The sequence below is a fragment of the Dama dama genome, chromosome 17 (assembly GCF_033118175.1).
Source record: "Dama dama isolate Ldn47 chromosome 17, ASM3311817v1, whole genome shotgun sequence".
In the NCBI taxonomy this organism is placed as follows: Eukaryota; Metazoa; Chordata; class Mammalia; order Artiodactyla; family Cervidae; genus Dama; species Dama dama.
Genome location: NC_083697.1, coordinates 51,278,421 through 51,296,658, shown reverse-complemented (window position 1 = coordinate 51,296,658; position 18,238 = coordinate 51,278,421). Strand labels below are relative to the sequence as shown.

General features: G+C 37.0%; 1 protein-coding gene across 2 annotated transcripts in view; it reads right to left on the bottom strand.

Annotated features, from left to right (window-relative positions):
- The window catches only part of TBC1D19 (TBC1 domain family member 19), a 135,439-nt gene that overhangs the window by 110,656 nt on the left and 6,545 nt on the right, over positions 1-18,238 (bottom strand). The window lies entirely within an intron of this gene.

Below are 18,238 nucleotides of genomic sequence, written 5' to 3'. Positions count from 1 at the left end.
AGGCTCCATAGGATTCTCCAAGCAAGAATACTGGAGTGGGTTGCTATTTCCTTCTCCAGGGGATCTTCCCATCCCAGGGATTGAACCCGAGTCTCCAATATTACAGACAGATTCTTACCATCTCAGCCACCAGGGAGGCCCCCAGTATGCATACTACCACTTAAAACACCCCCTCTGAGATCAAAGCACCTGAACATCTGGAACAGCTCGTAAGACAGAACACTTTCATTTACTCTTAAAACAGAAGATCTGTGATAGGACACTAGAATCTACTGAAAATATTAAACCTTGTAACTGATGAACAGTTAACATCATCTAAGACTTTCATTTTTATGAGTATTTAACATCTATTTTTCTAATAGGAAAAATACTTTATAAATTCATTCTCTTTATACTTAATACATATGCCATCTACATACACCAAATAGCCAAAAGCCGTGATGCATCCATATAACTGGAGCTTTGAAGAGTGTCATCCCCTTTGGATTGCTGCTCTGTAAACCTGCATTTGTTGTGCATATTTATGGAAAATACATAAAACTACTCACTCACAAATGCTTATTAGTGTCTCTTTCATCTTCAGTTGAATGCTTTCTATTCTACTGGTTTTTCACACTGTAATTTTTACCAAAATAATAATTTCTCCAACTTATAATGGCCTCAATTACCTTTGAAGTGTTGATCTTTCATCACCTAGCTCTCTCTATCAAATTCTACAGACATATGTCTTAAGAAAGCATCTCTCTTAGAGTATCTCACAAATATCTCTAATCTAAGAAATCAAAAACTGATCTTATATTCCACTCACTACCTTTCTCCTTCTCTCCTATTTTTAATCCTCATCCATGAAAATTACCATTCACCAAGTCAGAAATTTCAGTTATTCTCAATTCTACCCTAATTCTTCCAGGATTTTATCCTCTCTCTGGGAAGATGACATTGGCAGTAAGGAGATTTTGTTTGTTTGTTTTAATCTCCATGATCTTCACACTGAAACCAAGCAACTAGACAACAAAACCAAAATCCCATGGAAAACACTCCCAACCAACCTTGGCAATAAAGTATTCCCCACAAACCTAAAATACAAGAAGCTGGGGACAAACCAACAACCACAAGACTTGTATGGTGTTAGCAACTTTAAAAGGAAACAGCAGAGGGACTGTTGATGAATATGAAAAGAGGAAGACTCCAAAATTGCCAGCAAGTATTCACTGGAACATATGAAGAGCTAATTTTAGAACAGGAGCTGACAGCGGGAGGGTTGTTCTCTAATCCAAGATAGCAAATGAGGTCTGAAGACACCGGAGCAGCCTGGTACCTATGAATACTTGAAACTGACCAGACAAGTCTCCTTGTCTCCCTTTTGAAGAAGAAAAACTTGATAGAGTAATGAAAATTGAAGATGACAAGGAACCCACTTACTACCTTGAAAACTGACAAATAAATGAAAAGGCGCCTATCTAGCCTGACTTTCTTACAGGAACTATCGTTTAGTCACTAAATCGTGTCTAACTCTTCTGCGACCCCATGAACTGTAGCCCGCCAGGCTCCTCTGTCCATGGAACTTTCCAGGCAAGAATACTGGAGTAGATTGCCATTTCCTTCTCCGGAGGATCTTCCCTACCCAGGGATCAAACTCGTGACTCCTGCATTGGCAGGGGAATTCTTTACCACTGAGCCACCAGGGAAGTCCTACAGAAACTATATCATTTGGTAACCAAATAATAGATAAGGAGAAATGTCTCTTTATAAAAATATTCCAGCTAAAATAACTAAAACAGGTATGATATAATTAGAATACCATCATTTTGCAACTCCTAATCAATTCTAGGCATTAAGGAGAAACAGCTACTAACTTTGCAAAAAGCAACCAGCCATTATATGCTTCTCAATGAAAGAGGACACCAGTGCCAAAAGTTGTGGTCACTGAGATGGCACCTGAGTCTAATCAAAACCCCTGAATCCAACCATCAACTTACAAGTCATACAAACGACAGAGGAACATTTTAATCTGAATCATGGAACTTCAGCATCAGAAGGGATTAGACAGTTCTTCTAGGCCAACTAACCATTTAATGACAGATTCACCTCTCCTCTCCAAGGAGCTTTTTTTAAGCTTAGAAACTCTCAGTTTGAAACTCTATGCTAGCTTTCCCTACCTTTAGTCCATTCTACCTTGGAACTATTCTGTTAGAAAATCCTTATTATGAACTAAAATTGATTCCCCTTAACATCTGCTACTATCATGTCTTCCCCTCTGCTCCACCTTAACCCAAGTTGACAGAAAATATGCCAAATCTCTTTTCTGTGAGACATCTTCAAATACTCAAAGTTAGCTATTATATCTTCCCAGAAAGTTCTCAAGGTCACATACATTTTCAGGTTCTCCAAGTTCTCTTCATATGACATATTCTCCTTACCACTCTGGTCATTTTCTCTAAGCAAAGTCTAGTCCAACTTGTCTTCTACTGTAGTAACTTCCTAACTTACCTCTCTATTTCACTCATTCCACTACACCACTTATTCTCAAACTTTTAAGTCTCAGGACCCTCACTCTTAAAAAGCATTGAAGACCCAAGAGTACTTCTGTTTATGTGGATTATATCTACTGATATTTATAGTACTAGAAATTAATTCCTCAAAAAATAAAAAATTGAATTTCCATATGGTCCAGCAATTCCAATTCTGCATACATACTCAAAGAACTGAAAACAGGGATGTTAACAGCTACTTGTACACTCACACTCATAGCAGCATTATTTATAATAGTTAAAATGTGGATGCAACCCAAGGGTCAAAGATAAATGAATGGATAAAGAAAATGTTGTATGTACACACAATGGAATACTATTCAGCCTTAAAAAAGAAGACAATTCTGGCACATCTACAACATGGACAAACCTTGAGGACATCATGCTAAGCAAAATAAGCCAGTCACAAGAAGACAAATGCTGTATGATGCCACTTATATCAGGTACTAGATAGTCAAATTCATAGAGACAGAAAGTGGAATGGTAACAGCCAGGGACTGTGAGGAAGGAGCAATGGAAGTTAGTGTTTAACGAGTACAGGGTTTCAGTATGGGATGATGAAAAAGTTCTGGAGGTGGATGGTGATAATGGTTGCACAAAAATGTGAGTGTACTTAATGTCACTGAACTGTACACTTAAAAATGGTTAAAATGGCAAACTCCATGTTTATTTCATCTTAATAAAAATATTTGTCAATTCATTTAAAAATAATATATATAAATCCATTATATATTAACCAAAATATTTTTATTTAAAAGAACTATATTTTCAGAAACAAAAATTAGTGAGAAAAAGAGGCACTGTTTTACATTTTTGCAAATGTCTTTGATGTTTGGATTAGTAGAAGACAATTGGATTCTTCAACCTGCTGTGATATTCCATCTGTAGCACTATGCTGTTTTGACTAACATCCATGAAAATCAGTGTCAAACAGATAGGCAACTGGAAAATGATATTTTAATATACTTTTCAGATATTCTCCTTTGATAGTATACTAAATTTGACAGCTAGTAGTTTCCTAAAGATTAGTTGAAATGTGGAATTTGAACATCAATGAACTTCTCATACTTTCATACTTTATTGGAAAAACATGTTTCAATCTGCCTTGCACTTTGAATCAATCTTCTACTTATACATGATTTTGTAACATTATGTATCGATCATTTCAAACATATTAACAAGCGATGCAGTGGACATATTTCATTAAACAATATCAAAAAGTAACATTTGTTAATATCACCATCAACATCATCAGAAAAGTATTTAAGTATTAGGAAGCCATCAAATTCACACTGATGAATACAAGTTTTCCAGAATCCAATTTTTATTTAAAGCCTGAATTTTATCATTGGCAACACATAACGGTTTTCCTTGAAGTGATAGGCTAACTTTGCTCATTTCAGAGAAAATATCTGCCAAATATTCAAGTCTGAATAACAGCTTGTCAACAGTTTACACTTACAAGTAAAGCTGTTTCATTTTTTTAAAAAAAAGCAATTCAGTTTATAATTTAGTTAATCACTGGAGTGGTCTTCCTCTAGATAATCATCTTATTTCAATATACAGCAGTAGTGTCTTACTCATAATTTCCATTTCAGCAAACAGAATATTTAAAAATTAGTATTCAAGAAATGAAATTTAATAAAATTTATACTTGTTTACTATTGATAAAGAACACTTAAACACTTAGATTATTTTTTAAAACTGTGTTGGCGAAAAATACAGTGACTACTAGTATAGTTTGGTACTAGTTCCCCGATTTAAACTCATCGCCACTGCTTTTGTAGCATCAGTGCAAATGTCAGCACAGTGAATATTTTTTTTAAAGGCCTTTGTATTATAGAAAATAGTTTTGACCTGAAGGGGTCTTAGGGCCCACCAGGGGTTCGCAGACTATACTTTGAGAAACACTGCACTAGGCTTCTAAAGCATATGTCTTTCATCTCTGAACCAGCATAATGCTTATCACATAGAAGTACTTCATAAACGTGTTTTCAGTGAACACATTGCACTAAAGATTACTTAGGCCTACACCTACAAAGTGAAAGTTGCTCAGTTGTGTCTGGCTCTTTGCAACCCCATGGAGTATAAAATCCGTGGAATTCTCTAGGCCAGAATACCGGAGTGAGCAGTCCTTCCCTTCTCCAGGGGATCTTCCCAACCCAGGATCGAACCCAGGTCTCCCGCATTGCAGGCAGATTCTTTACCAACTGAGCTATCAGGGAAGACTTCCTTGGTGGCTCAGACGGTAAAGCGTCTGCCTACAATTGGGAGACCCGGGTTCAATCCCTGGGTCAGTAAGATCTCCTGGAGAAGGAAATGGTACTCCAATATTCTTGCCTGGAAAATCCCATGGACGGAGGAACCTGATAGGCTATAGCCAGTCCGTGGGGTCGCAAAGAGTCAGACACGACTGAGCAACTTCACTTTCACTTTCACTTTCTTTCACACCTACAAAACCCCATGGGAACAGAACTCCCTGATGGTCCAGTGGTTAGGACTCGCTACTTTCACTATTGTGGCCTGGGTTCAGTTCCTTGTTGGGGAACTAATATCCCATAAGCCATGTGGCGCAGCCAAAGACAAAACAAAAAACACAGAACACAAACAGGAGGGGGGAAAAATGGCTACAAATAAAAACGCATGAAAACAAAAAACATAAAAAGATGGCCAATTAAAAAAAAAGCTAACTCCACTATGTTACAACGAGGCATCATCCACAGAACAATTAATTCTAATTTTAGAAACTAGAAAAGGTGTATAGGCGGAGTGGATGAACTGAACAGAGGCATGGGAATGCTCTGCTGCACTATCAGTCTGTGGAAGGGTGGACGCTCCAGGAGAATACAGGAAGGAATAAAGTGGAGGATGAAAGTAGAACACTCCCCATTTCTATCTAACCTGCTCACCAGTGCCTGACTAGTGTCCCCCAAAACCATCTCAATGTCTTCACCCTCAAAATACCTCAAAGACCCTTTCACTGCCTATGAAATAAAGACAAACTCATTCTGGCACTTCAACCCCAATTTATAAAATCTTATCTCTCTAGAAGTGCCCTACAACAAAGAGCTACTTAGCCTTGTCACCATTCCTACATCAGGAGTTCACTCCCATCTTCCCCCCTTAAGTGCCATCCAAGCCTTCTCCAAGTCCAGGGGTCTCCTTTCAATATAGTATATACACCTATTCACTTGCATTCTTCCTTCAATAATTAACAGAACACTTCCTACATGCTAGTTGCTCAGTATAAAAGGGAAAACCAACGCAAAGTCATCCCTCACCCTTGTAGAACTCAAAATGTATTTAGTGAAGTAAAAAAAAAAAAGCTAAGAGAGAAGTATGATTTTTAAAATAATATATATGTAACCCCCTCCCCATACCAAATGCAAACATTTTCACCACAAACATAATTGCTTCGGACTTAATGTAGTTTTTCTAAGGGCCCAGCACCCCCACAGAAAAGAGTGGCACAGAAACACACGTCACGGTATGTAAACCAGCCAGCCCGTGGGAATGTGCTGCGTGATGCAGGGCGCTCCACACAACCTTTGCGACAACCTAGAGCAGTGGGATGGGTGCGAGGGAGGTCCGGCAGAGAGGCGACCTACGGCTGATTCATGCTGATGCATGGCACAAACCAATACAACCTTGTAAAACAACTACCCTCCAATTAAAGTAAATAAAAATTTTAAAAAAGATGCTCTGGGGTCCTAGGGGACTTCCCTGGTGGTCCAGTGGTTAAGACTCTGTGCTTCCAATGCAGGGGTGTGACTTTGATCCCTGGTCAGAGAACTAAGATCCCATATGCCATGCAGTGTGGTCAAATTTTAAAAACAACAACAACAACAAAACGATGCTCTGAGGTTCTAGTCTCATGACAACATCCTATCAGTTATATTATTCCTTCTCTCTCCAAAGCCTATCTCCTTTCAGGTTCCTTCCTTTACAACTCTTACAACTCTATTATTTATAATAACAATCTGAGCAACAAGACTTATTAAGCACTTAATAGAATGGAAATAGCATTTGAGGTTTTACACAACATCCATTTCAAACACAAATAACACATGATACAAAATAACAATGATGACCTGGTGCTAGACATCAAATTTGGAATCTGGCTATCACTCTACCAACTAGAGGATGAATGAGCAAATTCAATTTTAAGATGTAGGTTGATTTCATAATTTAAGAAAACACAGAAATAAAAAACCATATGCTTTTTCTAGAAACACAAAGTTCCATGTTATTACATCAAGATTTTTAAATAAGTAAACTTTAGTATATGAAAGGATACATTAAAATACTATAAGAAAAGCACTAATAACAAGGGGGAAATCTGAAAATCATTTATATTTGGCTTTGAAATATTCTGTGTGATTTTAATTTTTCTAATTAAGTTGGGCCAACACTGCTTTAGCACTTTCTAAATATACACAGACAAAACGAAGGCAGTACAGAATGTGCTTGTGGCAGGAAAATGCCCTCTTGACTAAATTTTTAAAGGCCTGTTACAAACAGCCAGTTGTTTAAACGTACATTATCAAAGTTGATTGTAAAGCTGCCTTTTAAGAGTTAGCTGACATTTCTAGCAAATGTCTGAGGTATTGGACATAAACTAAGGCAAAGTTATCACATATATTTTCAAGTCCAAGACTACATTACATTACTTTAAAAGGATCTATAATTATATTCTTTTACAGTAGGAATCTATAATATCATAGATTTCCTATTTTATCTTAAGAATCAGGCAAATACATGTTTTTGAGTTTCCTGTGTAACCATCTCCTTACACTCCTTTATCAGTTTTGTTTCCTCTACTTTTTATTACCTCAAGGCAATTAATTCCCTGATGTTATATGTATAGATACATAATCCTTTATTTGAAATCCTACAACCTATAAAGCTTGGAAAATTAAAGCTGTTGTTTTTTTTAAACTGACTTGATGGCAAAATCTGTCCTTACTAAAATTCATTTGGTAGAAAAATCTAGTGAAAATTCATACGTTTTGCTGCATAAATATTAATGTGTAATTGCAAGGTGCAATAAAACAATAAATAGTAAGGATTTAAATAACATATAGAATATGCAGGAATTAGCTTTCTAAAATTTGAAAAATGTGAATTCCAAAACATACCCTGCCCCTAGATTTTGAATAAGGGATTGTGGACCTGTATTTACGTGCAGGTTGGTACAAAAGTAATTGTAGTTTTGGACCATGAATTTTAAATCGTTATAACTAGGCTCAAACACATCTTTATTAATCAAAATAGGAACCATTACAATTCAACACATTTTTGCCAATGAGAAATAAGTTTACTTCTGTAGCCCAAAAAATCCATGTTTCAGGATTCAGTGAACTCTTGGAAAGCATTTTCTGCCTCCTGCTGGTTGTGGAAGGGTTTTCTCTACAAAAAGTTGTCGAGATGCTTGAAGAAATGGTAATCCACTGGCGAGAGGTCAGGTGAATATGGTGGATGAGGCAGAACTTCATAGTTCAATTTGTTCAACTTCTGAAGTGTTGGTTGTGTGACATGCAGTCGGGCATAGTCATGGAGAAGAATTGGGCCCTTTTCCGTTGACCGGTACCTATTGCATGCATTGCAGTTTTCCATGCATCTCATTGATTTGCTGAGCATACTTCTCAGATGTAATGGTTTCACCAGGATTCAGAAAGCTGTAGTGGATCAGATCAGCAGTAGACTACCAAATAGAGACCATGACCATTTTTTGGTGCAAGTTTGGCTTTGGGAAGTGGTTTGGAGCTTCTCTGTCCAACCATTGAGCTGGTCATCTCCAACTGTTGTATAAAATCCACTTTTGGTTGCAGGTCACAATCTGATATAAAAATAGTTCTTTGTTGTTGCATAGACTAAGAGAAGACAACACTTCAAAACAACATTTTTTTTCAGTCAGCTCATGAAGCACCCACTTATTCCACTTACTGAGCTTTTTCGCCTTTCCAATTTGTTTCAAATGCCAAACAACCAGAGAATGGTCAACGCTGAGTTCTTAGGCCACTTCTCATGTAGCTGTAAGAGGATCGACTTCAATGACTGCTCTCAGTTGGTCAGTCTCAATTTCTGGGCTTTCCCGGTGGCTCAGACAGTAAAGAATCTGCCTGTAATGCAGGAGATCCAGGCACAATCCTGGGTCAGGAAGATCCCTGAAGAAGGAAATGGCAACCTACTCCATTATTCTTGCCTGGAAAATCCCATGGACAGAGGAGCCTGGTGGGCTACAGTCCATGGGGTCACAAAGAGTTGGACATGACTGAGCAACTAACACACACACAAATTCTGATGGCTGGCCACTACATTCATCATCTTCAAGGCTTTGCAAAACTTCTTGAACCATCACTGTACATTCGTTAGCAGTTCCTGGGCCAAATGCATTGCTGATGTTGTGAGTTGTGCTGCTTTACAACCCGTTTTAAACTGGAATTAAAAAATCGCTCAAATTTGCTTTTTGTCTAACATAATTTCTATAGTTTAAAATAAATATAAAATAAGCAGCAAGTAATAAGACATTAGCAAAAAACATAAATTGAGAGATGCACATAAAAAATGATGTATAACATAACCACATTTATTTAAGAAATATTCCAGTATCAAATGGCAAAGTTTAACAATGCAAAACAGTAATTACTTTTGCACCAACCTAATACTATCATCTCCCCATGAGAGGAAAACTTTATCTTATTCATTGGTTTATTCCCTGGGCCTAGAACTGTGCCTTACACATAGTAAATACTCAATAGATACTTGTTCAATAATCAAAATAAATAATAACAGTGAATTAATAGAAGTGGAGTTCAAAATAGAAAGGAACAAAAATATTCCTCCAAGGCAGTAACCTCCAAATGAAGTTATAACTTATACATCATTAATCTCTTTATTTGCAATTCTGAAACAGAAAAAGCTTTGGAAAAAGTTTTGTCATTACTGCTTATATTCTGAAGCTTCAGGATTTTTTACAAAACTGAGAAACAACTATCAACTTACTAGATCCCAAATTACAACAAAAAGAAACACTTAAAGAAAAAACATTTTTAAAGAAAAGCAGAATGCCACAGCAGACTTTGAATTCCTTAATTAAGGATGATTTTCATAATCTTTTACCACTAAGTAAAGTATTTGGTACATAGCAGGTACTCAGATATGCAGATGACACTACCCTTATGGCAGAAAGTGAAGAAGAACTAAAGAGCCTCTCAATGAAAGTGAAAGAGGAGAGTGAAAAAGTTGGCGTAAAGCTCAACATTCAGAATACTAAGATTATGGCATCCAGTCCCATCACTTCATGGCAAATAGATGGGGAAACAGTGGCTGACTTAATTTTTCTGGGCTCCAAAATCACTGCAGATGGTGACTTCAGCCATGAAATTAAAAGATGCTTACTCCTTGGAATGAAAGTTATGGCCAATCTAGACAGCATATTAAAAAGTAGAGACATTACTTTGTCAACAAAGGCCCGGGTAGTCAAAGCTTTGGTTTTTCCAGTGGTCATGTATGGATGTGACAGTTGGACTGTAAAGAAAACTGAGCACCGAAGAATTGATGCTTTTGAACTGTGGGGTTGGGGAAGACTCTTTAGAGTCCCTTGGACTGCAAGGAGATCCAATCAGTCCATCCTAAAGGAGATCAGTTCTGAGTGTTCATTGGAAGGACTGATGTTGAAGCTGAAACTCCAATACTTTGGCCACCTCATGTGAAGAGCTGACTCATTTGAAAAGACCCTGATGCTGGGAAAGATTCAGGGCAGGAGGAGAAGGGGATGACAGAGGATGAGATGGTTGGATGGCATCACTGAATCAATGGACATGGGTTTGGGTGGACTCTGGGAGTTGGTGATGGACAGGGAGGCCTGGCGTGCTGCGGTTCATGGGGTCGCAAGGAGTCAGACACGACTGAGCGACTGAACTGAACTGAAGGTACTTTATATTGTCAGAATGGACACTAAAAAGAAGAACTAGGATTTGTTTCATTTAATAAAGACAAGTTGAGCACCTTTCTCATACTAGTCATCATGCTAGATGTATAAGACAGTAGAACAAGAGACACAGAGTCTTTCCCTGTCTTTATGAAGCAGACTTTAGTGGGGAAGGATGACGTTTAAATACTACAAGAAATAAAGTTCCAGGTATTATGGATCCCCAAAAGAAAGGAGTACCTAAACTAAACTAGAAGGTTATGGCAATTCTATAAATCTTAGACAGTCATGGCTGAAGAGCAGAGACTAATCAAGCAGGCCTAATCAAGGACTTTGCTCATTTTCCTAAGGGCAGTGAGAAGTACTGAGGGATTTTCAACAAAGGAGTGATATTTCATTTGGACTTTAACTCAGACTTCTACTTTCTGAGCACTTACTATGTTCCAGGCATATTATCTTGTTCAAGCCTCACAAAATTGGCCTTGTATTTCCAAGTTGTAAGGAGGAGCTGGTGGCTGATCAGCATCCCTACGTACAGCAACTAGAAGAGCCAAACAAACAGAAATCCAACTATATATAGACAGAAGAGGGTTGTTAAGAGAACAAGAACTAGAGTAACAGAAAGGGGAAGATCTTGAGAGACAAACTAGCTGCTGCAGCCACACTTTCAGATCATTATTCTGAGCATGAACTGAAGGCTGACGATCAGGACAAACCCAGTACCAACCCTGGTGGCGGGCTACCAAGGGAGGACAGAGAAATAAGCATAGCTTTGGCACAGACTTGGGAGATCTCAAGCACATGGTCAGTTTTCTCAAGAAATTTTTGAATATTAAAACTGCGTGGGGTAGAAGGCTACAAACCTAAGCACGAAACTTGTGAAAAAGCTCTTTAGCAGTCTGACAAGAAAAAGGTTAGAGTCTGGGACCCAAGGAGAAAAGCACCCTTAGAATATATCAAATTCATAGCTGAAAACTTGTGAGAGCCAGGGAAGAAACAGAGGAAAGAAAATTTAGCCTGAAAGTAAAACTCAATCTCAATCTCAATCTCAACCTACCACACTCCCTAACTGGAGAAAAGGAATCAGTCACAAGATTATCGGTCCAGCAGGTGGTAGTGTTGTGGTGATCAGTCCCCCAGTCCTATCTGACTCTTTGGGACCCCATGACTGTAGCCCACCAGGCTCCTCTGACCATGGGATTTCCCAGGCAAGGATACTGGAGTGGGCTGTCATTTCCTCCTCCAGAGGATCTTCCCAAACCAGGGACTGAACCTGCGTCTCTTGCGTCTCCTGCATTGGCAGGCAGATTCTTTATCACTGTACCACTGGGGAAGCCCAGCAGAGGGGCTTCCTTAAAAAAAGGAAGATATCATCAGGAGGCATTACAATTTTTTAGACACAATGTCTGGCATAAAATAAAAATTACTAGGCATGCCAACAGACAAAATTAGATAAACAAAAGATAAGGAAAAATAACACCATAGACAGATCCACATGTGATCCAGATATTGGTGTTAACTGACAAAGACTTTAGAACAATTATGAGTTATATTTTTTTTAAAGAGAAAGAACTGGACAAAGTAGATGAAAATCAGGTAATTTTACCTAAGAATTGGAATCAATAAAAGAGAACCATTTGGAGATTTTAGAACTGAAAAATAACACTAAATGTAAGTAAGAACTCATTAGATAGATTTACCAAGAGATATAAAAATAGCACAAAACAGGATTCATAAATTGAAAGGAGGTCAAAAGAAAATGTCCAAACTAAAGCAGAGAGGGAAAAAATGTAAAATAAAGGAAAAGAGTACTAGAGATAAGCAGGACTTAGTGAAAAATCTATTATGTACAAATTGGAATCTCAGAAAGAAAGGAGGAGAAAAATGTGGCAGAACAAATATTCTGTAAATGATCAAGAATTTTCCAAAACTTGAGGAAGATACTAACACGAGATTTAAGAAGCTCCATAAATTCAAACCAGAGTAAATTTAACAATAATAATATAATGCAAACAACAACAATAACAGCACACCAAGGTTATTTTTAACAAAGATTAAAGTGAAAAAGATAATATGAAAATGTTAAATAGCCAGGGTGAGGGTGGGGAACATATATTCAGTGGATAACAAAAAGACTGATGGCTGACTTCACAACAGAAAACAAACAGGCCAGAAGAAAAAGAAATGACTCAACATGCTGAGAAACAAATTAATGACAACTTTGAAATTTAAACACAAATTTAAAAAATCCTTCAAAAATAAAGATGAAATAAAGACATTATCGGCGCTTCCCTCATAGCTCAGCTGGTATAAGGGCGTCCCAGGTACTACTAGTGGTAAAGAACCCGCCTGCCAGTGCAGGAGACCCCGGTTCGATTCCAGGGTTGGGAAGATCTCCTGGAGAAGGGAAAGGCTACCCACTCCAGTATTCTTGTGCTGGATAATTCCATGGACAAAGGAACCTTGCAGGCTACAGTCCATGGGTTCACAGAGTCGGGCACAACTGAGAAACTTTCACTTTCACTAAAGACATCATCAAACAAATAAAACCGAGGAGACTGTCACCAGAAAATCTGAACTAAAAGATAGACTAAGAAGAGTTTTTATAGTAGAAGAAAAATAATCCCAGGGTAAATAAAGATATATAGAAGGGAATTATGAGAAACAAGAATAAAAATTGGTTAAGATGAGTAAATATAGATTTAATACTTTTGTTACAAAATAGTGATAGCAATGTCCTATGGAATTTAAAATAAAATGCACAACAAAAATAACACAAAAGGAAAGAGGTGTAATAACTAAAGTTTCTAAGTTCTAGCATTACATTACAGGGAAATAGTAAAAAAAAAAAAAAGTTTATTCGAGAGTACAATTAATCAAGAATAAATATTGTGTGTAACATCTAGGGCAGCTATATAAAGAACAGTAAAACAATGTGTATCTACCACATTAATGGAGAGGAAAAACAAAAAACAATAAAAATATTTGAATGATATTTGATAGCCCAGAAGAATATAAAAAAAGAGAGAAAGCAGAATATGAAGCAAAATTAGAAAACCAAATATTAAGACCAAGAATGTAAAACCAAATACATCAGTAAAATCATTAAATGTAAATATACTAACTAATAAAATTAAAAGATTTGTCAGCCTGGATTTAAAAGATAACTATAGGATGATTTTGATGCAGAAAGGGTGAAAATAAAAGTATGAAAAAAGTCATACCATGCAATCACTAATCAAAAAAACGCTGCTGTGTCTATAATAACATCAGAAAAAACAGACTTTAAGGCAAGAACCTTACTAGAAATAAAAGACATTTCATAATGATTAAGGGATTACTCCATCAGGAAGTTATCACAATATAGATCTACGTACAACCAATGAAATAGCCTTAAAATTTTAAAATTGAGAGAAATAAAAGAAATAGATAAATATACAGTCATGATAGGAGATTTAAACATATTTCTTTGAATAGTTGGTAACAAACAGAAAAAAATTCAGTAAGATTATAGAAAAGCTGAACAGTATAATTGACACCTGGATTTCAGTGACATATATACAGATAACCTGACCCAACGACAGTATACACATTCTTTCATTCTTTACAAGTGCACATGGGATACACAGCAAAACTGACTATACACTAGATTGCAAAGCAAGCCTCAACAACTTTTAAAAGATTTAACCAGTCAGAGAATGTTCTCTGACAACACTGATATTAAGCTGGAAATCAATAACAATGACATGGTATTATACATGGAAAATGCCAAAGATGCCACCAGAAAACTATTATAGAAGAGCTCCTTCAACAATGAAGTTGAAGAATACAAAACTAATATACAGAAATATATTGCATTTCTATACATTAATAATCAACAATAAGAAAAGAAATTAAGGAAAAAAATCCCATTTACCATCTCATCAAAACCAATAAAATACCTCGGAATTAACCTACCTAAGAAAACAAAAATCCTATACCCAGAAAACTATTAGACACTGATGAAGGAAACTTCATCAGATGACACAAACGGAAAGATATACCATGTTCTTGTTTTGGAAGAATCAATACTGCCATTTACAGGATCATGGATGTATTATGCTAAGTGAAATAACTCAGAGAAAGATAAAATGCTACGTGATTTCACTTCTATGTGAAATCTAAAAAAAAATTTAAAACTAGTGAATAAACAAAAAAGAAAGAGACTTACTGATACAGAGAACAAACAGGTGGTTAGCAGTGGGAACAGGGAAAAAGAGAAGGACAATAGAGGAGTATGGGATTAAGAGGTACAAACTATTAGGTATAGTTTGTAACTAAAGGCTACAATGATATATTGTACAAACAGTGAACATAGTCAATGTTTCATAATAACTATAAGTGGAGTATATGTGTGCTCAGTCCCTCGGTCATGTCTGACTCTTTGTGACCCCATGGACTGTAGCCCACCAGGCTCCTCTGTCCGTGGGATTTTTCAGGCAAGACTACTGGAGTGGGTTGCCATTTCCTTCTTCAAGTGGTTTTCTTGACCCAGGGATCGAACCTGCATCTTCTGTGTCTCCCGCACTGGCAGGGGGATGCTTTACCACTGAGTCACCTGAAAGTATGGCCTTTAAAAACTGTGAATCACAATATTGTACACCTAAAACTTATATAAATATTGTACATCAACTAAACTTCAAAAAATACCAAAAAAAATCCTAATAAAAAATACAAAAAAAAAAAGAAAATTTCAATCGCTTGGAAATTAGGTAATATATTTGAGGATAACCCTTGGATGAAATCTTTAAAGTGACAAAAATATTAGAGAATGTTTTATACAAAATAATATTTAAAAATATGACTCATTAAAACTACAATACAGTTAAAGTAGTGCTTAGGGGGAAATTATAGCTTTAAATGGATATTTTAGAAAGGAAAAAAAGTCTTGAGACTTATGTTCTAAGTTTCCACCTCAAGAAACTATAAAACTATAGCAAATCAATCTCATAGAAAGTAGGAGAAAATTAATAATAAAGATATGATCCAAAATTAAGAGAAAAACTGTAAAGCCAAAATTGGTTCTTTGATGAGATTAATAAAATTGAGAAACACCTAGCAAACTGTTCAAAAACACATATGCACACAAATTTTCATTATAGGAAACTGATAGATTTTTCAGACATTAAAAAGAAATAAAAGTTTGTTTTAGACAACTAGACATCAATTATTTCTATCATTTATTTTTAAATTTTTTATTTATTTAATTTCAGGATAACTACTTTACAATATTGTGATGGTTTCTGTCATACACCAACATGAATCGGCCACAGGTATACATCTAAATGGGCTTCTCTGGTGGCTGAGACAGTAGAGATTCCGCCCAATGCAGGAGACCTTGGTTTGCTCTCTGGGTCTGGAAGATCCCCTGTAGGAGGGCATGCCAACCCACTCCATTATTCTTGCCTGGAGGATCCCATGGACAGAGGAGCCTGGCAGGCTGCAGTCCATGGGGTCGCAGAGAGTCGGACATCACTGAGCGACTAAGCACGCATGCATATACATTTAAATAAACAAATTCTTTGAAAAACACAACTTACCAAAACTGACAAAAGAAGGAATAGAAAATCTGAACACTCCTATATCTATTAAAGAATAAATCTGTTCTTTAAACAGTTGCCAATGCTAAAACATAACAAAGTTGCAGGACTGACAACTTCAGCTTATTATAGAGCTATGAAAGTCAAGACAATGTGGTAATTTTAAAAACACAGACAGCAGATCCCTGTGCTATATATAGTAGGTCCTTGTTAGTTACCTATTTTATATGTTTCTACATATACATGTATATGTTGATCCCAATCTCTTAGTTACCCTTCTTCCCTGTCCTGCCTACCCCCACTGCCCCAGGTTACCATAAAATTGTTTTCTACGTCTATAACTCTATTTCTCTTTTGTAAATTAGTTCATTTGTACCGTTTTTCTGTTGTTGCTGTTGTTCCTTGTTCAGTTGCTAAGTTCCTTTGCAACTCCAAGGACTGCAGCACGCCAGGCTTCCCTGTCTTTCACTATCTCCCAGAGTTTGCTTAAACTCATGTCCATTGAGTCAGTGATGCCATTCAACCATCTCATCCTCTGTTATACCCTCAGTCTTTCCCAGTATCTGGGTCCTTTCCAATGAGTCAGTTCTTCGCATCAGGTGGCTAAAGTATTGGTGCTTCAGCTTCAGCAGCGGTCATTCCAATGAATATTCAGGACTGATTTCCTTAAGGATTGACTAGTCTGATCTTGCTGTCCAAGGGATTCTCAAGAGTCTCTCTGACACCACAGTTCAAAAGCATCAATTCCTCAGTGTTCAGCCTTCTTTACAGTCAACTCTCACATCTATACATGACTACTGGTAAAACCCCAGTTTGACTATACAGACCATTGTCAACAAAGTGATATCTCTCCTTTTTAATATACTGTCTAGGTTTGTCATAGCTTTTCTTCCAAAAAGCATCTTTTAATTTCAAGGCTACAGTCACCATCTGCAGTGATTTTGGCCCAAGGAAATAAAATCTGTCACTATTTCCACTTTTTCTGCTTCTATTTGCTATGAAGTGATGGGACCAGATACTGTGATATTAGTTTTTTAAATGTTGAGTTTTAAGTCAAGTTTTTCACTCTCCTTTTTCACCTTTATCAAGAGGCTCTTTAGTTCCTCTTCACTTTCTGAAAGTGAAGATACCATTAGAATGATAGCATTAGAGTGGTATCATCTGTATATCTGAGGTTGTTATTTCTCCTGGCAATCTTGATTCCAGCTTGTGATTCATCCAGCCTGGCATTTCACATGATGTACTCTGCATATAAGCTAAATAAGCAGGGTGACAATATACATCCTTGACATACTCCTTTCCCAATTTGGAACCAGTCTGTTGTTCCATGTCTGGTTCTAACTGTTGCTTCTTGACCTGCATACACTTTCACAAAAGGCAGATAAGGTAGTTAGGTATTCTTATCTCTTGAAGAATTTTCCACAATTTGTTGTGACCCACACAGTCAAAGGCTTCAGTGTAGTCAATGAAACAGAAGCAGATGTTTTTCTGGAATTCCATAGCTTTTACTATCATCCAATGGAGGTTGGCAATTTGATCTCTGGTTCCTCTGTCTTTTCTAAATCCAGCTTGTACATCTGGAATTTCTCAGTTCACATATTGTAAAAGCCTAGCTTGAGGGATTTTGAGTATTACTTTGCTAGCATGTGAAATGAGTGCAACTGTACATTAGTATGAGCATTCTTTGGCATTGCCTTTCTTTGGGATTGGAATGAAAACTGACCTTTTCCAGTCCTGCGGCCACTGCTGAGTTTCCCAAATTTGCTGGCATACTGAGTGCAGCACTTTCACAGCATCATATTTTAGGATTTTAAACAGCTCCGCTAGAATTCTATCACTTCCACTAACTTTGCAGTAATGCTTCCTAAGGTCACTTGACTTCACACTCCAGGATGTCTGGCTCTAGATGAGTGATCACACCATCGTGGTTATCTGGGTCATTAAGACCTTTTTTGTACAGTTCTTCTGTGTATTCTTGCCACTTCTTCTTAATATCTTCTGCTTCTGTTAGATACTTGCCATTTCTGTCCTTTATTGTGCCCATCTTTGCATGAAATGTTCCCTTGGTACCTCCAACTTTCTTGAAGAGATCTCTAGTCTTTCCCATTCTATTGTTCTCCTCTGTTTCTTTGCACTGTTCACTTAAGAAGGCTTTCTCATCTCTCCTTGGTATTCTCTGGAACTCTGCATTCTGT